Genomic DNA, 25,969 nt, shown 5'->3' on the forward strand with positions numbered 1-25,969 from the left:
CCAAAGCCTGTAATTGCTGACATAATTCGGTTTCCCCTAATTCACAGGGAGTCCCTGGGAGTCTCCAGAGAGTGGGAGGAGGCCGGCCTATAAGGGGAATATTCAGTTTTTTTAGAAAGTATACAGCTAATCTTAAACAAAACCATAGGAAGGACCTATACCTACTTTAACCCCGTCTCCTGGCACACTTCCCTAAGCTATTCTTTATAGTTCTGTTTATTCGCTCCACTTTGCCTGAACTCTGAGGCCAGTAGGCAGCATGTAGTATCCAGTTTATTCCTAGCATTCTAGCTGTACTCTGCACCAGTCAGCTAAAATGCAGGCCCATTGTCTGAGCCAACTCTCAAAGGCAGTCCAAATCTAAGGATGATGTCTCTTAAAAGAGCACGAGTCACTTCATGGGCCTTCTCAGTCTGTGTTGGGTAGGCTTCTACCCACCTGGAGTAAGGACATACCAGAACCAGCAGATATCAGTTACCTCTGCACTTAGGCATCTAAATGAAATCTGTTTGCAACTTTTCAAAAGGAGTACTTTCATAAGCCTGGATTCCTGGTGGGATCATAGGTCCTTATCTGGCCTTGTGCTGTCTGCATGTAACACACCATTGTGTCACTGTTTTTGCTATTGCAGATAAATGAGAGATGTGAAAATACCAGCCTAACAATTTTTCAAGGGTTTCTTGACCAAGGTGGGAGAAGGTTAGTTGGGCAGCTAAGATCACTGCAGGTCCTAAGAGCTGCAGCACTGCTACCCTTCCATCTGGCAGGCATATCCATCCTCCTTTTATTTCCTGTCCACCTTCAGCTTGGAGGAGATTTTGTTCTCCCTCTGAGCAAACTGGCACCAAGTCTGGGACCTGGGGCAGTAGGGGGGGCCACAACTGATGCCTGATATGGCATGGATGTTGCCCTCTGGGCTTCTGCATCTGCACGGGCATCTCCCTGTGCTATTGTGGTGGAGGTTTGCTGATGTCTTCTGCAGTGCACGACTGCCACTTTTTGGGGCTTCCATACTGCTTCCAGTAGCTGCAAAATTTACTGTTGGTATTTTCTTTGCCCCCAGAGTTAAGTAGGTACTTCTCCTTGTACTTGGAGAGTGAGGAAGGCATACTGAGTCAGTGAAAATGTTAACAGTTTTTTATTCACTTAATTCCAAGGCACAAGTTAAGGCTATTAACTCCACTGTCTGTGCTGAGGTGCGTTAAGGTAATAGCTTGGCCTCTAGAGTTGAGTCCAGAGTCACCACTGCATATCCAGCACACCTTTCCCCTAGAGGGTTAACAAAACTGCTTCCAACCACATACAGTTCCCAGTCAGCCTGAGACCATGGCTGGTCCTGCAGATCCAGCTGACTGGAGTAAACTGAGTTCAGTACCTCTAAGCAGTTATCTGTTACCAGGTCCTCAGACACTGGGGAGTAAGGTGGCTGGATTTAGGGTGTTACAAACTTCTATTGTTATGTGTGGATTCTTGCACAGTAGGCTCTGGTACTTAGGGAAGCAGGCATTGGTGAGCCAGTGATGTCACTTCGTGTTCATTAAGGTGACCACAGTGTGGGGGCTTTTATCTTTAAATTCTGTCCCAAAGTTAGCTTGTCAGCCTGTTGTGCCAATAAGGCAGTGGCTGCTAAGGCTCCTAGACATGGAGGCCATCCCTTGGAAACTCCATCCAGTTGTTTGGACAAGTATGCAACTGGTCAAGGACATGGGCCCACAGTCTGGGTCAGGACCTCCACTGCCATTTACATACAGATACATACAGCATAAAGGGTTTTGTCAAGTCCAGCAGTCCCAGAGCCAGGGCAGACATCAGTTTAGCCTTTAACAGCAAGAAGGCCCCATGCTGCTCTGAGCTCCACTCAGATGGCTCTCCATCCCTGCCACCTTTGTGGCTTCATACAGGGGTTTAGCCACAACTGCAAAGTAAGGAATTCACAGTCTGCAGAATCCCACTGTTCCCAAGAATTCTCGTACCTGCCTTTGATTCTTGGGCACCAGCAGGTTACTGATAACCTGCTTTCTTTCTATTCCTAGGCTTCGCAGCCCCTGCTGGATGGTAAATCCCAGATAGTGCACCTGCTGTTGGCAAATTTGGGCCTTCCTTTTTGGAAGTCTTGTATCCACAGGTCTCCAGGTGTCTGAGCAACAAGTCAGTTCCCTGGGCATATCTGGCTGCTACTGCGTGTTCCAGCAAAAGGTCATCCACATGCTGAAGCAGCACACAACCTAGCTCCTTGGTGGGGAACCTCTGGAGGTCCTGGGCCAATGCCTCTCCAAAGATGGTTGGAGAATTTTTGAATTCCTGTGGAAGTCAAGTCCAGGTGTACTGTGTTGTTACACCTGACTCTGGATCTTCCCACTGGAAGGCAAACAGTTTCTCACTCTCAGGGGCTAACAAGATACTGAAGAAAGCATCCTTTAAGTCTAAGCAAGTGAACCAGCTGGCCTCAGCTGGCAACAGTCCTAGCAACGTATAGGGATTGGGCATTGTGGGGTGCAAGGTCACAGTTGCCTGATTGACCAAATGCAGATCCTGCATCAGTCTAAAGTTCTTGGTGTCCAGCTTGGGGACAGGCAGGAGAGGTGTGTTCCAAGGAGACCGGCAGGGAACCATAATACCATAAGCTTTCAGGTGTCTGAGAGGGACCTGGATGCTCTCAAGAACTTCTCTTGGTACTGAGTACTGCCTCTGTCTAACTGGTAGTGCCCCCAGCTTTACTTTGATAACCACTGGGGCTTGGTTTACTGCCAAACCTGGGGGGTTGTCTTCTGCCGAGACCTGTAGCCATCACTTGGTCAGTGCAGGGGTTAATTCTCCTCCTGGCTCTGTCAGGAAGAGTCTCCACTCCTCTGCCCTTGGGACTGTGAGAGCCATAATTATTCCTGCCTGAGGCAGTTTGAGCTGCAGAGAGCCCTTATCAGTAAAAGTGATAGTAGCTCTTAGTTTGCTCAGCAAGCCTCTTCCCAAGACGGGTAGAAAGCACTCCAGCTTGCACAAGAACTGTCGTATAATCTCGGCCTCCCATTGAGCAGGTGAGTAGCAGGCAAAAACTCTGTTTTTCTGAAACTTCAGTTGCCCCAATTATATTTATTGTCTTGCTGGACAAAGGGGCCATGGGTTGGGTCACCACCGAGTGCTCTGCTCCAATGTCGATTAAAAAATCAGTGTCCTTGCCCCCCATGTTCATCCTGACCATGGGCTCTTTGGGGGCATCCAAGCCTGGTGCCCTTCAGTCCATTGCCCCCCCCTGCCAAGCTAAACAGGGTAGTCTCACCCTTCCTGAGGCTTCTTGCTTGGAGTTACCCTGTTCCCCTGCCAACTGAGGACACTTACTTTTCTAGTGCCCCATTTCTTTACAATGGGTACACTGGTTGCACTGTAGACATGGTTGATTTAACTGGGTGTTTTTTCCAGGGCCCCCCTTGCCCTGCCCCTTTAAAGGGGTTCCTCTGATAGCCATGGCCAGCAAATCAATATTTCACCAGTTCTTTTGCTTATTCTGTCGATAGCTTACTGCATTTCTATTTACAAACACCTGATGGGCTATTTCCAAAAACTATGCAGTGCTCATGGCAGCAAACCCATTCTGTTTTTGTAACTTTTTTTTCTGATATTATTTGCACTTTGACCAAAGTTAAGTTTACCATGCACTGATTCTCAGGGTTCTCAGGGTTCAAAGGAGTATACATGTGGTAGGCCTTACACAGTATTTTATAAAACTGGGCTGGACTCTTATTTTACCCCTGCTTAAGTTGAGATACTTTGTGTATATTTGTAACTTTTTGTGCTCCTTTTCTTTCTCCCTTCGGTAAGGCCTCTCTGTATTGAGTTAGCCTCTGCATGCCCTCAGGGGTATTTGGGTCCCACTGAGGGTTGGTTCCTGGTAACTGGGTTCTTACATATTCCTGGGGATTTTGGTAATTAGCTGGAACATGCTCTTCCAGCCATTTAGATGTCCCCTGGAGCACTCTTCACCTCTCATCAGTGTTAAAAAGATACATGAGCAACTGGTGACAATTAGCCCAAGTAGGGTTATGAGTTAGGATGACAGTTTGGATCAGGTCAATTAAAACTTTTGGTCTCTCAGTGTAAGATGGGTTGTTATTCTTCCAGTTGATGAGGTTGGACGAAGTGAATGGTATGTATGTGAAGACATGCCTTTCCACCATATATTCATCCCCATTTACTCTTGTATACCACTACTCTCTCAGGGGCATTTGCATTCCAGTCTTGGGCTGCAAATGAGCCCCCAGGGGAGAGGATCCCCCTGAGAAGAGGGCCGCTATGGGAGGAGTGCCTCTTGATGCTGCACTTTCTTTTCTTTTTTTTTTTTTTTACTCTGGGCTGTCTAGGAGGGTTCAGACCCTGTGGAGGCATTGAGATCTCTGGCTTTGGAGAGGGGGGCCTCTCCTCCTGGTAAGGAGGGGGTGTTATTGGAAGAGAGTCCTCTGGTGCTGAGTCAGCCAAGATCTTAGAAGCCTGTGTCCCCTGGCAGGTGGAGTAAAATTTTTTCTTAACTGCTTGTCCCTTTGCTACTTACACTGTGGCTGCTTGGCCTCTTTACCACTGTGGGAGGTTTAAAACTAAATGTAACCAAGTATTTATGTATGGAAATTGGTTAAGGTGTCATGGCTTTCCTGCAAACTTGTGCCACACTTTGGAGACAAGGGAACTGTCCAGGCTCCCTTCTGTGGGCCAATCTGCCTCTAATGCTGGTCAGGCTACTTCACACAGAGTTTTAATTTTTTTTGGTGTCATGGTGGCATCATAATCTCCACTAAATCCCTTCTTGAAATTCTTTAGCATAGTTTTCAATGGAGTGGGTTTGCTCTGCATTTTACCCATCTCCCTCTAGCCAAGTTAGAAACAGAAACAAGTTTAAGGCACCAAGACTGGCTTACAGAGTCACAAAATTAAAACCAAAGTTCTGAGATTGATACATCCACACAAGAACAGAACTAAAACCAAGGTGCCTACCTTGGCACACACACAGGAACAAAACCAGAACCAGGGTGCTGACTCAGCATACTCTATCATGACTGCCCTGGCAAAAGGTAAGCTATTCCCCACTGCACTATGTCAGCTGCCAGCTCAGCAGGCCCTATCCTACTCTTTGCTGGCTCTCAGGACACACACACACAAGAAAAGAACCAAAACCAAGTGCCTACCTTGGCACACCATGGGTAATCAGGCCACACTTTCACCCAGTGGGGTGGGCCAGTGAAGCTTCTCAGAATTAATCCTAACAAGTTTCTGACATCTGGGATCTGAGCACACCAGTTCCTTCTCAGGCTTCAGCCTCTGTGCCAGATCTCTGTGGGCCTGCCTGGCTGTGCTGTGGGAGAAGGGTCCACCGGGTCCAATGCCTACGTGGGAGCCCTCTCAGGATCCCCTTTCCCAAGTGGGCTGGAGTCTCCATAGGGATGCTCTGCAGGGCAGGGCAAAACTGCCTGGAAGGCTGTCCTGGCTGTCTGCAACCAAAACTTGTTTCCCACTCAGGGACCAAAAATGAAGCAGGAGCGGTGGGGAAGAAACCTCTAGAACACTAAACTGAGGAAGTGGCTTTTTATTTGGCTGTGAGCTTCGGGGTCTACAGCCTCATTCACCGAGCTCCTCGCGTTGCAGCTTCTCTCCCTTTTTATAGGCTTACAACCCTAAAGGGGAAACTGAGGTGGAACTATGTCGTTGTCCATTTGCTGGATGTCCAACCTTACAATCTTTTGGCTTTATTGATTGCTATTTCATATGCAGCATGAGTGGGGACAGGCAGCAGAGGGGGCTTATAGAGATAAGACAAAAGCAACAAGCTGTTTGTTGGTAGAGGTGATTCCAGTAGGGAGCCTGGTCCGTGGAGATGTGGGGATGTGACCCAGTTTTAGGCTCCAACCAGCAGGGATAACATTCATTTGCAACTCTTTCAAGGTTAACAGATAGCAGAGACCCTGGGAACTAAGAAGGGAGTCATTTTCCCAGCTCTTTGGTATTTTATTTTATTTTTTCCTTCTTCCCTCTTCTTCCCATCTGCAAGGTGGGGAGGGAGGAGGTAAAATAGGAGGCAAGGGGGTCTCCCCTCTGAGGTCTAATAGTAACTGTTTTATGAATCTAGGAACTCCAGGGTTTGGTGCATATAACTTTAAGGTTTTATTATTTTCTTGTTGAATTAATCCTTTTATCATTTTATAGTGATCATCTTTGTCTTTTTTTTTTAATTTAACTGTCACTGCTTTGAAGTCTGTTTTGTCTCATATAGGAATAGCTACTCCTGCTCACTTTTGGTTTCCATTTGCATGGAGTACCTTTTTCCACCCTTTCACCTTGAATATGTATAGAACATTCTGTGTTAGGTGAGTCTCTTGAAGACAGTAGATATTTGGATTGTGATTTATTATCTGTTCTGCCATTATGTATCTTTTAAGAGGATGGTTTAAACCATTTACATTCAATGTTAATATTGAGATGTGAGGTACTGTTTTCTTTATCATGTCAGTTATTACCTAGATTTGTTTTCGTTGTGTTACTGTTTCATAGACCCTGTGAGTTTTAAACTTTCAAGAGCTTCTATTTTGGTGTGTTTTGAGGTTTAGAACTCCTTTCAGAATTTCTTTTTTAAATTGTACTTTAGGTTCTGGGGTACATGTGCAGATCATGCAAGATTGTTACATACATGGCAAGCTGGTTTGCTGCCTCCAACCCCCCGTGACCTGTATCTGGCATTTCTCCCCATGTTATCCCTCCCCAACCTCCCCACCCCCATCTCTCCCCTGGCCCCCCACAACAGACCCCAGTGTGTGATGATCCCCTCCCTGTGTCCATGTGTTCTCATTGTTCAACACCCACCTATGAATGAGAACATGCAGTGTTTGGTTTTCTGTTCTTGTGTCAGTTTGCTGAGAGTGATGGTTTCCAGATTCATCCATGTCCCTACAAAGGACACAAACTCATCATTGTTTATGGCTGCATAGTATTCCGTGGTGTATACGTGCCACATTTTCCTTGTCCAGTCTATCATTGATGAGCATTTGGGTTGGTTCCAGGTCTTTGCTATTGTAAACAATGCCACAATGAACATACATGTGCATGTGTCTTTATAATAGAATGATTTATAATCCTTTGGGTATATACCAGTCATGAGACCGCTATGTCAATGGAATTTCTATTTCTAGATCCTTGAGGCATCACTACACTGTCTTCCACAATGGTTGAACTAATTTACACTCCCAACAGTGTAAAAGAGTTCCTATTTCTCCACATCCTCTCCAGCATCTGTTGTCTCCAGATTTTTTAATGATCACCATTTTAACTGGCATGAAATGATATCTCAATGTAGTTTTGATTTGCATTTCTGTAATGACCAGTGATGATGAGCATTTTTTCATGTTTCTTGGCCTCATATGTGTCTTCTTTTGAAAAGTGTCTGTTCATATACTTTGCCCACTTTTGAATAGGTTTGTTTGTTTGTTTTCTTGTAAATCTGTTTTAATTCTTTGTAGATACTGGATATTAGCCCTTTGTCAGATGGATAGATTGCAAAATTCTTTTTCCATTCTCTTGGTTGCTGGCTCACTCTAGTGATTGTTTCTGTTGCTGTGCAGAAGCTCTGGAGTTTAATTAGATCCTATTTGTCTATTTTGACTTTTGTTGCCAATGCTTTTGGTGTTTTAGTCATTAGGTATTTGCCTATGCTGATGTCCTGAATGGTTTTGCCTAGGTTTTCTTCTGGAGTTTTTATGGTGTTAGGTCTTATGTTTAAGTGTTTAATCCATCTGGAGTTAACTTTAGTGTAAAGTTTCAGGAAGGGGTCCAGTTTCTGCTTTCTGCACATGGCTAACCAGTTTTCCCAACGTCATTTATTAAACAGGGAATCCTTTCCCCGTTGCTTGTTTTTGTCTGGTTTGTCAAAGATCAGATGGTTGTAGATGTGTGGCATTGCCTCTGAGGCCTCTGTTCTGTTCCATTAGTCTATATCTCTGTTTTGGTACCAGTACCATGTTGTTTTGATTACTGTAGCCTTGTAGTATAGTCTGAAGTCAGGTAGCTTGATGCTCTGGCTTTGTTCTTTTTGCTTAGGATAGTCTTGGATATGTAGGCTCTCTTTTGTTTCCATATGAAGTTTAAGGTGGATTTTTCCAGTTTTGTGAAGAAGGTCATTGGTAGCTTGATGGGGATAGTGTAAAATCTATAAATTACTTTGGGCAGTATGGCCATTTTCATGATATTGATTCTTCCTAACCATGAGCATGGAATGTTTTTCCATCTGTTTGTATCCTGTCCTATTTCCTTGAGCAGTGGTTTGTAGTTCTCCTTGAAGAGGTCCTTTACATCCTTTGTTAGTTGTATTCCTAGGTATTTTATTCTCTTTGTAGCAATTGGGAATGGGAGTTCACTCTCCTTTTAGAATTTCTTGTAGTGGTAGTGACAAATTCCCTCAGCATTTGTTTGTGTGAAAACTTTACTTCTTCTTCATTTATAAACTTAGTTTTGTGGGATACAAAACTCTTGGCTGACAGCTGTTCTGTTTAAGGAGGTTGAAGACAGGGTCTTAATCTCTTCTGGCTTGTAAGGTTTCTGCTGAGAAGTCTGTTTAGTCTGATAGTTTTCCTTTGAATATTACTTGCTACTTTTAGAATTCTTGGTGCTCTTAGAATTCTTTCCTTCATGCTGACTTTAGCTAGCATGAAGACTGTATACTTCGGTGAAGATATTTTTGCAGTGAACGTCTCATGATTTCTTTGAACTTCTTAGATTTGGATATCTAGATCTCTAGCCAGGTCCAGGAAGTTTTCCTCAATTATTCCCTCATATAAATTTTCCAGACATTATTTTCTCTTCTCCCTCAGGGACATCAATTATTCTTTGGGTTGGCCATTTTACATATTCCCTTATTTCTTGGAGACTTTATTTATTTTTATTCTTTTTTCTTTATTTTTTCCCGATTGGCTTAATTTGATCTTCCCGGTGCCATATTATTTCTTCTGTTCTGATGGAAACATTTCTATTCTTTGGATGTAAGTACAAAGTTTGAGGGTACTTCTTTTAAATTGTATACTTGTGGCTTGTAAGCAGAATATCATCACCTACTTTGGGACATTTTAGAAGTTTTCAAGGACAACTTTGATTGTTGGAATGATTGGCAGGGGTTACCAGCATTTGAGGGCTTAAGGTTACAGGGAGGCAAATGTCTTTTTCCAGAGTCTTAAAACAACTGGACTTTCGATATATGTCACTCCCTATAAACTGAGGGAGGCTTGTATGTTGCTTCATCTGGGAATGTAATAAGACTGTCAATTGAGACAAATGATGAGATAAGTCTCAATCATTTTTAGAGATTTATTTGCCAAAGTTAAAGATGCATGCCTGGGAGATAGGTCTTGCCTTTCTCGGAAGATGATTTTGAGGGTCCCAAATTTGAAGGGGAAAGGATGGGATACTGAGAAGTACACAATTTAATGAAAGAGAGGGGTGGGGAAAAATAGCCATTTATGCTTTTGTCTGGCTCAGTGAATCTGTATTTTTTACATAAGATGACATAGACAAACGGAACAGAGGAAAAATTCAGGGAATATGAGTTTTACGTAAGATAACATAGACAAAAATGGGGCAAGGGAACAATCAGATATGCATTTATATCTTGTGGGCTGGGGGTTACTGCACCTCTAAAAATAAGCTATCAATTTACCTTGTTATGGTGGAATTTTAACAGAAACATCTCGAAAGACTTTGCAGCTCACTAGGAATTTCCTCGTGGGCAAAATGTGGGGGAGGCATGTAGCTTTTCATCTTGTAGCCATCTTATTTAGGAACAAAAAGGGGGAGGCAGGTCTTTGTGACCCAGTTCCCAGCTTGACTTTTCCCTTTGGCTTAATGAGTTTGGGGTTCCAAGATTTAATTTCTATTCACATTTCCCTCCCACTTTTTAAAGATGTCTTTTGGAGAAAGCATTTTAGAAGAAAATGAGTCTCTGGTCTCAGGTTTTATTGATCTGTCATGGCCAGGATGGTTTATTCCTGTATAGGTAGGTCCAGATTTATTAGGAAAGCTCATTTGTAGAAGATCGTGAAGTCTCATGTCCTATGAAAAAAAATAAAAACAACTCTGGAAAATCGACATAGGCCACATTACTCTGAAGTCCCCACATCAGTAGGCAGGTATAAAAGTGGCTTATGTATGTAAATAGGTTGCTGTTATTTTCTTCTCATGTTTAAGTTGTCTGGCTTCAATTTGCAGGGCTTTATGAAAGCACAGCTTAGTTTTCATGACTTAAAATTAGGAAATAGGGGAAAAAAAGAAAAAAATTGAAAACATATTTTTGAAGACTATAGCCAAGAAAAAATTAAAGTTTGGTCCAAACTGTAGAGAATAATGAAAATTAAAAAACACTGGGCAAGATTAGAAACTAACAATAGGTGTACTATAATTTTTTGAAACATAATTTTTCTCTCTCCAGTTTCCCATTTTTGTTAAAGACAAATCATGGTAGGACTGGTTCACTTTATTATATTTGACCTAATTATTTGTACATAGCACAGCAAGAATAATTAATTTTTCCATAGTCTTTTAAATTGGCTTTGATGGAGCTTTGTTCCATAGAAGGAATTATAGATAAGATTTTTAAAAAGGCGAGCCCAGCCATGGATTTGCGGCATCAAATATCAATGAGTTGGGTTAATTTCCTCCCTCTTGAAGTTCCAAGATAAACTTGGGGCTTCTGAACCTGTCAGAAAGTGACATTCTTTACTTATCACAGGTCAGAAACTCTGTACAGAGACTATGTACACAAAATATGAGGCCAATTTTTCCAAGAGCTTTATTAGCTCCGTAAGTCAAGTTTGATTTTTTAAAGGAAAGCACAGTATACCAGTCAAAGCCTTGGTAAAATAATCAGTCTCTCCAATTGTAGCCTGTTACAAATGGAAACAGATTTTTTTTTTTAATTGCATTTTAGGTTTTGGGGTACATGTGCAGAGCATGCAATACAGTTGCATAGGTACACACAGGGCAGTGTGTTTTGTTTGCTTTCTCCCCTTCACCCACATTTGGTATTTCTCCCCTGGCAATCCCTCCCCACCTCCCCCTCCCACTGGCCCTCCCCTTTTCCCCCTATAGACCCCAGTGTTTAGTACTCCCCTCTCTGTGTCCATGTGTTCTCATTTTTCATCACCCGCCTATGAGTGAGAATATGCGGTGTTTCATTTTCTGTTCTTGTGTCAGTTTGCTGAGAATGATGTTCTCCAGATTCATCCATGTCCCTATAAACGACACGAACTCATCATTTCTGATTGCTGCATAATATTCCATGGTGTATATGTGCCACATTTTCCCAATCCAGTCTATCATCGATGGGCATTTGGGTTGATTCCAGGTCTTTGCTATTGTAAACAGTGCTGCAATGAACATTCGTGTGCATGTGTCCTTGTAGTAGAACGATTGAAACAGATTCTTATTGCACTTATGCAAATACTGAATTGCCATAAGTTAGGAATACTTATAAATAGTTCCAAATCAGGTAGAGAGAAACAAATATGGAAATCAGGTAGACAGAAATAAATATGCTCCAAATTTTGTTCATAGGAGTATACTAAATTGTTAAAAGCTGTCAGTAGCTCAAAAGAGAAGTTTCAAGACTGAAAAAAAAACCCCAAAGGATCAGCAACATTTTAAGCAAAAAGCCAAAATATTAGTTCAGTTTGTGCAGTTAATTGCTGTTTTGCTTGATACTCATAAACATTTTATTTCTCCATGAGTCCTGAGAGTTTTTCCTTTATTCTGATGTCACAGTCTTCAAAGTTATCAGAAACCTGCATATAAATCCTTTTAGAGTTTTACAGCTGATTATAAAACCACCTTCAAAAGAAGACAGAAACAACACAATTGCCCATAGATGACCAAAAGTTTTAGGGAAGCCGTAGTCAAAGATACAATTGACAAGGAAATTTGTTACCTGTGTGGCAAACAATAATTTTAACATAACAATTATGATTATTACAGATAATGTACAATAAGTCATATTAGAATTATAGAAGTTTCCCATAATTTTGTAACACACATACCAATAACATATTTATACAAATACAGCCCAAAGAAAACCAAACATCATTTCATATTTTACAATGCTTCCTGTATATTTTTATGTGAAATTAGCCAGATTATATCATTTTTGCACTTTAGGAAACCTAATATCTTAAAGGATTAACTTGGTCAGAAAAAGACATAATTTATAATTTGGTTTTATAACGCTTGTTAAATATTAAAGGTTTAAAACACTCAATATTACAAAATAAGATTACAGGTTATTGTAAAGTCATCCATTTAACCAAAGTTGTAACTCAAAGATTTCTGAAAAAGTGGAAATCTTCATTCTTTGAGAGATGAGACAATTTTTCAAACCAGAAGCCCTAATAAAAACATCATGAAGCCAATTAAATTTGTTTTTTTAAAAATTCTGTAAACAATTTATGAAATTTAATATTGATGATAAAATATAACTTCCATAAGCCTTTTATAACCTTTATTAAGGAGTTAATTAATGCTTCCAGAAAACCTTGTTAATCTGACACAGGGGTCCATATGCTGGTCTTGCATCAGTTTCCCTTTGACATTAATGATTAATTTAGAGAAAATGAACTTATTTTATCTTTTAAAATTGACCCTCACAATCTCACATGCCCACCTATTCTGTAATAGTACCTGGGCCTTGAGGAGTTGAATGGATTTAATTTCTGGCTTTGTGTCTTAGAAACGCAGTTTATTTTGGTTGGTGTCTTCTACAGGGCCTGAAGATGAGGGCTTAATTGCTATCAGTATTTAATATTTATCAGGACTTGGTATTCTTTTTAGACCCAAGAGTTAAAGCCCTGTAACTTAATGTCACAAGTACTTTAAAAGCACATACAGAAAGATACAGGGTTGTAATAACCTTAATTTAAAAGTTTTGAAATCTCAGCTTTTTTGTAAGCAAAATCAAACTTAATAATAATGTCATAGAAATTATTTTAATAAAATGGAAAATCTATTATGCCAGTTACCAAAGGGCAAAAGAAAAAACCTTTGGCAGTGCACAGAATGTTATGTTGGAAGAAAACATTTCCTTTAGACCTTTAAGAAAACATGCCTTTTAAAAGGGAAGGGAAAGCTGAAAAGTGGTGAAATGCAATAAAAGTTAAACTTTGGGTTAAAAAAATTAAAATCTCTTATAATTCGTTAAGAGTAAAATTGACTCATGCCTGCAATCCCAGCACTTTGGGATGTGAAGGAGGGTGGATCGCCTGAGGTCAGGAGTTTGAGACTACCCTGGCCCACATGGAAAAACCCCATCTCTCCTAAAAAAAACACAAATATTAGCTGCATGTGGTGGCATGGCCCTGTAATCTCAGCTACTTAGGAGGCTGAGGCAGGAGAATCACTTGGACCTGGGAGGTGAAGGTTGCAATGAGCCGAGATCCTGCCATTGCACTCCAGCCTGGGCAACAGAGAAGGACTCTGTCTCATTAAAAACAAACAAACAAATTAATTAATTAATTAACCTGTTAAGAAAGTTTTACTGTTTTAGCCAATAATTTAGTGAATAAGTGTTGTTTTACATTAAGTCCAATCTCTAGAAAGAGCATTTAATTTTCCTTTAATTATAAATAATTTGGTCATATAATTAAAAAAAATAAATTCTCTTATCATTACTCACACAGACTATTCATGACATGCTTGTACTTTCTTGTTTGTTCTAAGCATCCTTCCTCTTAAAGAACCAGTCATTTATATTAGGACTAAATTTACCATACAAGATTCTTTATGACATAAAATTATTTCTCTTTTCTTTCTTACCACAAAATCCTCTTTATTTTATAACTTTCTTTACATCTTTTTTCCTGGTTCCTTTACCTTGTTTTACACATAACATTTAAATAAGCTTTGAATTAGACAAAACTTGTTCACCTTTTTAAAAAAGAACATATATTTTTGGCAAGAATGTTTTCCCACATATATTTTTTATTGGAAAATACCCAAATAATGAAATGTCTATTATTTAATGTAATATAACTTTATATTCTGAATTATGTCATTTGTTTACAGTATTCATCCCATTACATTTGCCTAATTATTTTGTTTTAATAGTTTACCTAGATTATTTATGAAAGCTGTGATAGTCATGATTTAAAATTATGAAACCACAATTGCAAAATTATAACTGAGACAGTGAAAAGATATGACCTAACTGACTCCATCTTGCTTCTAACCTCCAAACTGTCCTTGTTCATTCCTAAACTTTGGGAGGAACATGGTTTATAGTTTTCCTTTGAAACAAATACAATAACATTCCTTTTCCAAAACAAAGCTCCTTACTGCCTGTGGACTAGACTGCCTAAATCCACAGGATTAGAAGTTATGGTAATCTTACTAAACTCAAGATGCAGCTGTTTTTATTAAACCAATATCAATGTCTGATTTATTAAACATTGCACAAGAAAAGATTATTCTGGTTTGGGCTGGGTTTATAGTTTTGTAACCGCTATTCCAAATTTTGTCACTTTATAGTATTTGGCAGGGATAAGTGTGAAATTGGTTGAATTAATAAATGCAACCAAAAAGTAGTGAAACATTGTATAAACAACACATAAATGCATAGACATATTAAGCATGCAGATGGAAATACATCTTATAGATTCATGAAGATCCCTTCTTTTTTTCCTATTTTAGACTTTCAGATTCTTAATAACCTGTTTTACAACCCTAGGCAATTGTTAGCTAAATAGCCTCAAATTTTTATATTAAAGGAAACAATTCAGGTGAAAATCAAATAGCAAAATTTACATCATAAGGTACAGAAAAAAAAGTCTGGTGGTGTTAGAGGGAGACACTTATTTTTCTTTGAGCCAAATTACACATAAAATTACAAAAATTTACCGTAGGATTGTATAGGGAGACCAATTTTATTTAGATAGGGATTACCTATCTTTTTAACTGGATCTCTGAGCTTTGGGCAGAGCCTACCAGTCTGAATCCCGGGTCTCCAAAAAAAGGAATAATCATCTTGAAGTTAGACCACATGACGCTTGTACAGTGCACTTCAAAGACATTTCTAAGTGTCTAAGCTGTACTCTTAAAAACTTGGGAGTAGCCTCTGTTACACTAGCTATTAATGAAGAAAACAGAATTCAGTCAACTGAGAAATTAAAAAAAAACTTTTGCTCAAAAACAAAACAAAACAAAAACAAACAAACAAAAAAACAAGGTCCTAGGAGAGAAAACAAAAAACAAACCAATACAAAAGCATGAAGGCCTTAAATACAAACAGGCACACACACACACACACACACACACACACACACACACACACGATGGATGTTTGCTTTTAATTCAGTGGACTTTTAACCATTGAGCTCTTTTAAAAAAATCCTTGGCCGGGCGCGGTGGCTCAAGCCTGTAATCCCAGCACTTTGGGAGGCCGAGGCGGGTGGATCACGAGGTCAGCAGATCGAGACCATCTTGGTCAACATGGTGAAACCCCGTCTCTACTAAAATTACAAAAAATTAGCTGAGCACGGTGGTGCGTGCCTGTAATCCCAGCTGCTCGGGAGGCTGAGGCAGGAGAATTGCCTGAATCCAGGAGGCGGAGATGGCGGTGAGCCGAGATCGCGCCATTGCACTCCAGCCTGTGTAACAAGAGCGAAACTCCGTCTCAAAAAAAAAAAAAAAAAAAAAAAAAAAAAAAAAAAAAAAAAAAAATCCTTTAAAATTTCATTACTATATTTCAGCTAGGACAAATTGCAGCTGTTTCAGAAGTACCAAGTATCAAACCAGAAAGGGTTTGATTTAAGAACAAACGTAGGATGTCATGGTGGGGAATAAAAAAGAAGTGAGACCCTTAGCTATTGAACTACAGCATGGTGGTGGGGAGAGAAAGGACAGTCATTGCTTTCAGTTTGGCATGGTTAGCAAAAAAAAAAAAAAAAGCTTTGTTGTGTAAATAAAGCTCCTTACGTAGTCAAAATCAAAAATCTTCCCTTTTATTTGTCTATTTTCTTTTGCTGGCTGTTTTTCTCCCTGCACTATATCACCTTTCATTTAGTGGGAATTTAGCCACTTTAGAGGTCTTGTTCCCCCTCATTAGGAACTTTCCTTCAGATATGATCAAGTGAGATAGAGTTGGTCAAAACCAATGGGAAAAAGATGGAATAAACAACAAAACCAGAAACAAACAAACAGCAAAAAAAAAAAAAAAAAAAAAACAGGCAAGCAAAATAAATTATTGCACAAATTATATAATTACTGAGTGCTCTAATGGTAAGGAGAAATTAAGACCAGTCGGCTGTTAATCTTAACTTTAGCCAAGACAAACCCCAATTCAGTTACTTACCTAGGGATGGGTCTCAAGCTGTAGACTGCTCTCTACCATTGTAGAAGAAGGAAAATAAAAAACAACTCATCTTCCATGTTGGAATCAAGCTCAAACTCCATCAAGGAGTTACCTGCCTTCCATAGTTACAGAAACAGGAAATCTTGCCTTCCTCATTGGAAGCAAGTAAAATTGAAAAAAAAAAAAAAAAAGAGGAGTTAGGCAGTAAAAGAAACTTTAGATCTTAACCAAATTTTGGGAGATGAGGGATTCTCTGGAAATGGTGCTCTTAGACCTCAGCAAACTGTCCTTTTTGTTTGAGCCATAAAGTTAGCTCAAGGTGGTACCAAGCACCAAGAAGAGATTTGTCAAATGTCAGGGGCATCTCCACTCAGAATCACTCCGTGGTTACCAAATGTGAACCCCAAATATTGGAGACAGGTCTCAGTTAATTTAGAAAGTTTATTTTGTGAAGGTTGACAGTGTGTGCTGGTGACACAGCCTCAGGAAGTCCTGGCAACGTGTGCCCAAGGTGGTTGGGGCACAGCTTCATTTCATGCATTTTAGGGAGACATGAACATCAATCAATATATCTAAGAAGTACATTGATTCCATCCAGAAAGGCGGGGACAACTTGAAGCATGGAAGGGGCTTCCAGGTCACAGGTAGATGAGAGACAAATGGTTGCATTCTTTTGAGTTTCTGATAATCTTTTCCAAAGGAGGCAATCAGAATACACATCTATCTCAGTGAGCAGAGGGGTGACTTTGAATAGAGTGGGAGGCAGGTTTGTCCTGAGCAGCTCCCAGCTTGACTATTCCCTTAGCTTAGTAATTTAGGGGCCCCAAGATTTTCCTTTCACAGTATAAAACCAAGCTCTGCCCTGACCACCTTGGGCACATGTCTCAGGAACTTGTGAGGCTGTGTCATGGGTGTGTCCTTAACCTTGACAAAATAAACTTTCTAAATTGATTGACACTTGTTTCAGATACTTTTTGGTTTACAGGATAAACAGGAATGAGCAAATTTAAATATACTGTTTCATATCTTTTTAGTCAGTATTGTAGTCCTGAGACTAGATTGGTCCAGCTAAACTTCCATTAGGAAGTGGCATTGCAAATGGGCAAGGTTTCTGTATGTCATGAAGACAAACAGATTTTTAATAAGAGGCATTTCTATAGAGACAGAACAAAAACAAAGGTTAATGTTGAGCACAATTTATCCAGATATCTTTAGTATCAGAAGAGGAAGGCAGTGGCAATCTGACATTTTTTTCTCTTGCCTATATTACAAGGCATAAGCTTCAGCTTGCAGGGTCTTAAGAAAGAGGTAGTAGCAATTTCATTGAGGAAAAATCAGAAAAACAAAAGAAAAATTTGAAAGCATTAGTATGGGGACTTGTAGCCCAAAAAGAATTCAGGATTCAGCCCAAATTGTGTAATCGCCTAATGGGTTCACCTTGCCCACTGCCTAGACAGAGCTAATTTATCAAGACAGAGGAATTGTAATAGAAAAAGAGTAATTCATGCAGAGCTGGCTATGTGGGAGACTGGAGTTTTATTATTACTCAAATTAGTCTCCCTGAGAATTTGAGGATCAAAGTTTTTAAGGATAATTTGGTGGGTAGGAGGCCAGTGAATCAGGAGTTCTGATTGGTTGGGTCAGAAATTAAATCACAGGGAGTTGAAGCTGTCCCCTTGTGCTGATTCAATTCCTGGAAGGGCGGCCACAAGACCAGATGAGCCAGTTTATGTATCTGGATGGATCTAACTAGTTCATTGAGTGCAGGGTTTGCAAAATATCTCAAGCTCTGGTCTTAGGTTTGACAATAGTGATGTTATCCCTGGGAGGAACTTGGGGAGGTTTAGAATCTTGCAATATGCAGCTGCATGGCTACCAAATCATAATTTCTTTTTGAATTTATTTATTTTACTTTAGATGTATACTATATCTGGCATTTCTCCTCATGTTCCAAATCATAATTTCTAATCTTGTGGCTAATTTATTAGTACTGCAAAGGCAGTCTAGTCCCCCAGGCAGGAAGGGGATTTGTTTTGGGAAGGAACTGCTATCCCCTTTGTTTCAAAGCTAAAGTATAAACTAAGTTCCTCCCAGTTAGTTCAGCCTACACTCAGGAATGAACAAGGGCAGGCTGAAGGTTAGAAGTAAGACAGAGTTGCTTAGGTTAGATCTCTTTCACTGTCTCAGTTATAATTTTGCAATGGTGGCTTCAATTGCAGAAAATAATACAAACTCCCAGATGAGACTAGAATCGAACAACAGGTATACTATAGTTTTTTTTTTTGAAACCATTTTTTTCTCTCTCCAGTTCCTGCTTTTACTAAAGATAAATCACAGTAGGACAAATTTATTTGCAAAATAAGTTTTAATTTTATTGTGCTTGGCCTGAGTATTTGCATAAAGTCAGCATATTATTTGCCATATAGGTTCTTTTAAAAATTGGCTTTGCTGGAACTTTGTTCCATAAAGAATCTCAGATTAGACTTCGAAACTTTGAGGCCAGCCATGGATTTATCTGTGCCTACAAATACTTGTATTAGTTGGGTTAATTCCTCACCTTGAAGTCCCAAGGTAATTTGGGGCTCCCGGGCCTGTCAGAAACTGACACTGTCAGAAGGAGTGTCAAAGAGTGACACTCTTTAGTTACCACAGGTCAGGAACCCTGTACAGTGACTGTGTAGACAAGATACGGGGCCAGCTTTACCAAGGGGCTTTCATTGGCTCTATAAATCAACTTTGTTTCAATCTATTTATGTCTGAAAGTATGCCATTCCAGTGAAAGCCTGGGTAAAATAGCCAGTGTCTCCAATTGCGTCCTGTTACAAAAGAAAACAGGTGCTTATTGAACATACGCAAATAACTCTACCACTATAAATTAGGTATACTTATGAATAGTTTTCAAATTCTGGAGAAATCAGCTAGGGAGAAAGAAATACACTTCACGTTTTGCTTACAGGGGTTTACTTTACCCAATTGTTAAAATCTATGAGTATTTCTAAGGAAATAAAGGTTTTCTGAACTCTGAAAAACCAAAAGTCAGCAATATTTCAAACAAAAAGCCATAAAAAGATTATTTTAGTCTTCCATTAGTTAGTCTATGTAATTAATTCCTGTTCTGCTTGATATTCATGAACACATTAGCTCTCTATGGGAGTCTTGAAAGTTGTTTTCCTCTATTCTAGTGTCACAATCTCCACAGTTATCAGAAACCTGCATTCAAGAACATCTGTCATAGTCCTACAGCTGATTATAAAACCACCTTAAAAATAACGAAAGTGAAACAATTGTGGATGACAAAAGTCCCAAGAACAGCCATGATAAAGACTGGTCATCTCTGTGGCACACAATAATTTAACATGGCAATCATAATTACACTGAGACATAACAGAATTATGAAAATCTTACATAATGATGAAACACATACCATTCATTCTTTCTTTGATTTGCGGGGTGCATTTTGTCCAATTTGGTTTTCAAAATGCCAAGAACCTGGATAACTTGCAATTACTACCCTCTACCAGTGACAATTTGATATAGACAGTATTATAAATTTTAGTTATTCTACTAGGTGTGTATTGGTATATCACTGTTGTTTTAATTTGCAGTTCCTTAGTGACATGTGATGCTGAACATCTTTTCATGCATTTATCTGCCATCTGTATATCCTCTTTGGTCAGGTGTCTGTTCAATTTTTTTAAATCTATTTTTTAATTGGGTTCTTCCTTTTTTATTGTTTTCAGAATTCTTTGCATATTTGGATACCTGACCTTCATTATATGTGTTTTACCAATACTTTCTCCTAGTGTTCTTCATTTTGTTTCATTTTCTGAACAGTGTCTTTCAGAAAGCAGAAGCATTTAATTTTATTAAAGTCCAATTTATCATATTTTTTTCTTTCATAGAGTATTGTTTTGAAAAAAATATTTTTATTGGAACTCATCTGAACATCAGATACACATGGTGTTGGTTAGCAAGAACCGTTTGTACATTTGATGTTGATGGTGCCAAAACCAGTGACTGGGCATAGTGGGGAGAGATGTTGAGAACAAAATCCTGATTTTGGAGAGGAAAATAAAAGCCAGCCATATTCAGTGAGGATGCAAAACCTGGTACAACAAAATCCTTGTACAAAATATAAATGTATTGCGAAAACCTGGAAGGATAATCCAAGGAAGGTAAAGAAAGAGAAAAAGAGACCAGCAGGAAGGAGGCAGGAAGAGAGGAAGAGGAAAAAAGAAAAGACAAAGAGGAGATGTGAGAAGAAAACACAGTTCAGCACAACAAAGGTGCAGAAGCTCACCTACCCAAATGGCATTAAAGCCTTGCTGTGTAATCGCGTCAGAAAACAAAGCATGCTGAGACACAGTGCTCTACTTCCCATTCACTCGAGTTCTAACAGGTAAATAAAGAAGCTCCCTGGGAAGGGGACATGAGGTTGCTCAAAAACCCAACAAAGAAAATTAAAGGGAAAAAAAAACAGAACTGCACCCCACATTCTCATTTTAGATGTTCACTGTTTAAAAAAGGAATAAATCCATCTGCAAGCAGGAGAGGAGGAGTGGGAGAGGGAGAGAAGCTCATGGATTTCAGACAGCCTGACTCCCCTGAAGGGGAGAGGGAGAAGGCAGAGAGACATGACAGTCTCCTGGTTGAAAGGGGAAGAGAAGGGAGAAGAGAGGAAAGGAGAAAGGAGGGGACGGGAGAGGAGGAGCAATTAAAACACTGATGGGTAATCTGGTTTACTGTGTGAAAAAAAAAGTCACATGCATAGCAGGCCCCCTGGAAGCTAAGAGCCCACACTGCTCCCCATATGGCCGTGGTAGACACTAGCTCCTGGCCTCAACCCCATTCCTTCACAGGTCAGAGCGGAGCTTTGCAGGTGCTGTTGCTGCTGCAGTGGTGGTGGTGGTGGTGGCAGGACTTCCAGCTATTCTGCCGGAGCCAGTGTGGGGGACAGAAGGGTGGACAGTCCATATGGCAGGGGAAATAACACTGAAACACCTCATTTCAAATAAAAAAGAAAACAGCAGTCTATACACAGTTGTTTGTTTTGGTTCGGTACAAACAATAAGAAGTCGTTGCTTTTGATGGTCAGCCAACACCCAATTGTGAGGAGGAGAGGCGACGTCCAGCAGGTGGGTTAGGCCCCCCAGTGGTTGGCGAGGTGCCTGGCTTTGCGGCCCTCTCCCAGGAGGCAGAGAACACAGCTTTAGGTAGTGCAAGCCTTTTTCCTTTTATTTCGAATATCTTTTCTTTTTTTAAAGCAATTTCTCCACTCCCAAGTTGGGCCAGTAAAGATTACATGATAACCAGCACATGTATTGGCTGGACTACAGAGGACCAAATGAGGATTTATAAAGTGTCTGAGTGAAAAGTAGAACAAGAAGAAAAAGAATCTCCTTGACCAAGCAGAAGAAAGGATATCAGAGGTCGAAGATCAAAAAAAAAAAAGCAAAAAAAGAAAGAAAGAAAAAAGAATCTCCTAGAATTTCCCCCAAGATTTCACCCTCCCGCCACACACACTCTCGAAAGGACACATCCAACTCTATGTCAGTTTCTTGGCTTTGTTGTAGAGGGAATCTACTACTTTATTCATGTTCTGAATTCTTTCCAGAGCAGCTTCATAAGTTTTATTCCTGGGGGTTCACTGAAAATAATCAGGACACCTTACCCCTGGTCCAAAATCTAATGAAATTTCTTGTCAAGAATCATCTGTAATAATTTCCTTTCCACATCGGGCTTGGACAGTTTGATGAGACTAGATATGTGTTCAATCTGTACTCTAGAAAAAGTCTCAATGACTTGGATCAGATTCTGTTCCAGTAAGTTATACAACCCTGCCAAGTGTGTGCTGATGATTGGGTCATCCTGGAGCTCTGCCCAGTAATCTGTCAGAGCCTTTTCAAAATCTGGCAGTTATCTGTTCTTGCTAGCCTGAGTCCACATTTTAATGCTTCTGTCTGCTTCCCTGCATACCGAAGTGCAAGCTTCCTGCTCATCAAAGTCTGGACATCTTCTGGGGTGTTGAGCATGATTTTGCACAGCAACATGTTCTTCAGTGATATGATGGTCTTGGGGCTGTCGATGGAGTCATAAACCTCAAATGCCTCGTAGAGGTATGAGTACGCAGTTCTCCAGTCCTTCTCTTCTGCTGCATGGATAATACATGACTGCATGTCCAAGGTGGCCTGCAATTTAGGGGGGCAGTAGATGGCATTTGCTGTGGTTCAAGCAGAGTTAAGGCAGCTAGGGCTTTCGGCAGGTTGCTCAAGGCATGGTAGTTTTGCTTTCTGAAAGCTATACTTCCACCAGAAGGGCTTTGTCGTCCATCTTTTCAATTCCCACAGCAGCTGAGAACCCAAGTGCAATGGTTCCTGGTACTTCTTGGTATCAAATTACAAAGACACCAGTCTTGCCTTCAAAGTTTGGCGTAAGAAAGTTATTTTCTCTGATTTGGCCCATTCGATGTACTCTAAACACAGCTCTACCTCCTGCCCTGTAGCTGCTTCCATATCAAGAAACAGATCAGACCAGGCGAGCTGCTTTAGCCTTGCTGATAGAATTCAAGAAGGGTCACGCATACATACTTCAGGAGTCCCCCAAGCTCTGCAGCTTGTTCAGTCTTCTCCAGGAGAGATTCCAGTTCCAGGATGCTCTGCTCTTTGACTTTCACTGCCTCTTCATCGAGTTCTTGAATGTCAAGAAATCTTTTTTTTCAAATGTATTCACGATGGAGTGGAGGAGGTGGATGGAGGCCTCCCGGTGGGTGCTGAGTAGAGACTGGGCTCTCTGGAGCTCCACTACCACCACCGCCGCCGCCATCTTACTGCTTTCACACCATCCCCATATTGTAATTTTTGACTTATTTTTAAGAAGTCATCACCAGGCCAGGTGTGGTCGCTCACACCTGTAATCCCAGCCCTTTGGGAGGCCGACGTGGGCAGATCATGAGGTCAGGAATTCGAGCCCAGCCTGGCCAACATGATGAAACCCCATCTCTACTAAAAATACAAAAATTAGCTGGGCATGGTGGCATATTCCTGTAATCCCAGCTACTTGGGAGGCTGAGGGAAGAGAATCACTTGAACCTAGGAGGTGGAGGTTGCGGTGAGCCGAGATCACACCATTGCACTACAGCCTGGGCAACAGAGCAAGACTCCGTCTCAAAAAAAAAAAAAAAAAAAAGTCATTACCAAACCCCAAATCACCTAGATTTTTCTCCTACATTGTCTTTTAGAAGTTTTTCAGTTTTCCATTTGGATCTAAGATCCATTTTGAGTTCATTTTTATGAAAGGTATATGGACTGTGTCTGGATTGGTTTTTTTTTTTTGTATGTGGTTATCCACCAAGATTCATTTTGACATTTACATTATGTTTAAAGCTATATCTACAACTAGTTATTTATAGCAAATTCTACCAATAACCTACTTCATCTGAAAGAAGTTCAGTCATATTTCTAGCAATTTAGGAACAAAAAGAATCACTGACATGTCCTCTCTTCAGATAAATTGAGCTAGAAATTTGCTTAGTAATAAGTCAAATGCTTAACCTGCATATTTTAAAAATTGACCTCAAAATTTTACATTGTAAACAAGGGTTTAGATGTTGCAGTTCCTGCTCTGGGATGCATATGGGTGGATAAGTAGCACTTTGGTCATTTGGGTATTTTGTAGCAATTTGCCCTTGGCTAGTGGGGAGAACCTCAGTGTTACACCATCTAAAAAGATGCATAAAACCCATGGTTTTTATAAGAGCTTTTATGTCTGAGCTGGACATAAATATGTCAAAGAACATCCAAAGGAAGTAACTGGGCTCAGAGAAGGCTAGAGAGGACCAGAGTTTCAAAATTAGGAAGAAGGTTCCTTCAGAGACTCCCTTGCCCTAATGCTGAACACTTTTTTTTTCAAATGTATTTATTGTATTTAAATTAACAGATAAAATTGTATGTATTTATTGTGCACAACATGATAGTTTGAAATATATATGTGTTTTGGAATGGTTAAATATAGCTAATTAACATTGCATTACCTCACATAGTTATCGTTTTGTGGTGAGAACACTTAACATCCACTCAGCATTTTTCAAGGTCTCATAAACTTATTCTCCCTATCTAACTGTAATTTTGTATTCTTTTAAAGGTATGTGAACTATATTTCAGTTTATGACCTATGGAGGATCTCAAATCATATCTCTTGAATTGATGGATGGGTGGTGTCATGACTTCTTGCATGCATAGATGGATGTAAATTTTAAGTCTAATTTTCTCTGATGAAGTCACAAGGGTGCTTTCCAACCCATGTTAAGTTAGCTTTATAATTTATTTTGAGACAAAAGTAGTATGAGTCACTAAAAACACAGTGTTGCAAATTATGTCGTAAGGATATTGACTCTGCAGAATTGTCCCGTCAGCAGAATGTTATGATTTGTGTTAAATGCCTGTCAGAGGATTCTACTAAGAGCTAGGTATTCAATATAATCCACTATGTATCAGAAAAATAAAGATACACATCTGAATGCCAACATACTTTGTATGTGCTGTAACTCCTATGCAGCAGGTATGAAAACGGTATTCATACAATCACACAAGGGAGTGTGTTCACACAGGCACTGGCATTTGAAGTAGCTCAACTAAGGGCAGAAGCTACAAAAAGCCTATGTTTACCACTGTGAATAAGGAGCCTCTGGTTCCTACGACAGTGTTCAACCTGTCAGACTATGACAGCACTTCTGCTCTATGCCTAGTTTTAGGTTTGGTTTAGTAATTCACTCTAATTATATCATTTTTTCCATGTTACACTCATTGCTCATAAGTACTTACCTCCACTGGAACTTTTCTTATGTTTTAGGACAGACCATTAATTTAAAGCAATCTACTCACTGTTTTGGTATTTTATAATTTGGATTCCAGAACCTGAATAACCATGCAGACCAACTTGATGCAACATACACTGAATTTTTGAAAATCTATTTTTATTTTAAATGTTTGTAAGTACAAAGTAGGTGTATCTATTTACAAGGTACATGAGATGTTTTGATACTGGCATGCAATGTGAAATAAGCACATCATGGAGAATGAGGTATCCATCCCCTCAAGCACTTATTCTTTGTATTTTAATATAAAAACATTATTTGTTTTAGAATATACAATTATTCTTGACTATAGTCACCCTAGTGTGATATAAAATAGTATTCTTTTTTTCTAGATTTTTTGTACCTACTAACTATTCTCACCTACCCCCAGCCCCCCCACTACTACACTTCTCAGACTCTGGTATCCATCCTTCTACTCTCTATGTTGATGAGTTCAATTGTTTTAATTTTTAGATTCCACAAATAAGTGAGAACCTACAATATTTGTCTTTCTGTGACTGGCTTATTTTACGTAACATAATGACCAGTTCCATCCATGTTGTAGCAAATGAGTGAATCTCATTATTTTTTATGACTGATAGTACCCCATTATGTATATGTACCACAATTTCTTTATCCATTCTTCTGTTGAAGGACACTTAGGTTGCTTCTAAATCTGAGCTATTATAAACAGTACTGCAACAAACGTAGGAATGCAGATATCTCTTCCATATACTGATTTCCTTTCTCTTGGGTATATACCAAGCAGT

General features: G+C 39.8%; 1 protein-coding gene and 1 pseudogene across 1 annotated transcript in view; one reads left to right on the top strand and one right to left on the bottom strand.

The window, feature by feature from the left end:
* Positions 1-2,903: 2,903 nt before the first annotated feature.
* The window catches only part of LOC100414863 (putative G antigen family E member 3), a 35,132-nt gene continuing 12,066 nt past the window's right edge, over positions 2,904-25,969 (top strand). Inside the window, exon 1 of the mRNA XM_008989370.5 lies at positions 2,904-3,032. The gene's annotated coding sequence lies outside the window, so the exon portion shown is untranslated. The remainder of the gene's footprint in view (positions 3,033-25,969) is intronic.
* Positions 21,894-23,170, bottom strand: LOC108589755 (26S proteasome non-ATPase regulatory subunit 11 pseudogene; annotated as a pseudogene).

Source organism: Callithrix jacchus, chromosome X, assembly GCF_049354715.1.
Source record: "Callithrix jacchus isolate 240 chromosome X, calJac240_pri, whole genome shotgun sequence".
Classification (NCBI taxonomy): Eukaryota; Metazoa; Chordata; class Mammalia; order Primates; family Cebidae; genus Callithrix; species Callithrix jacchus.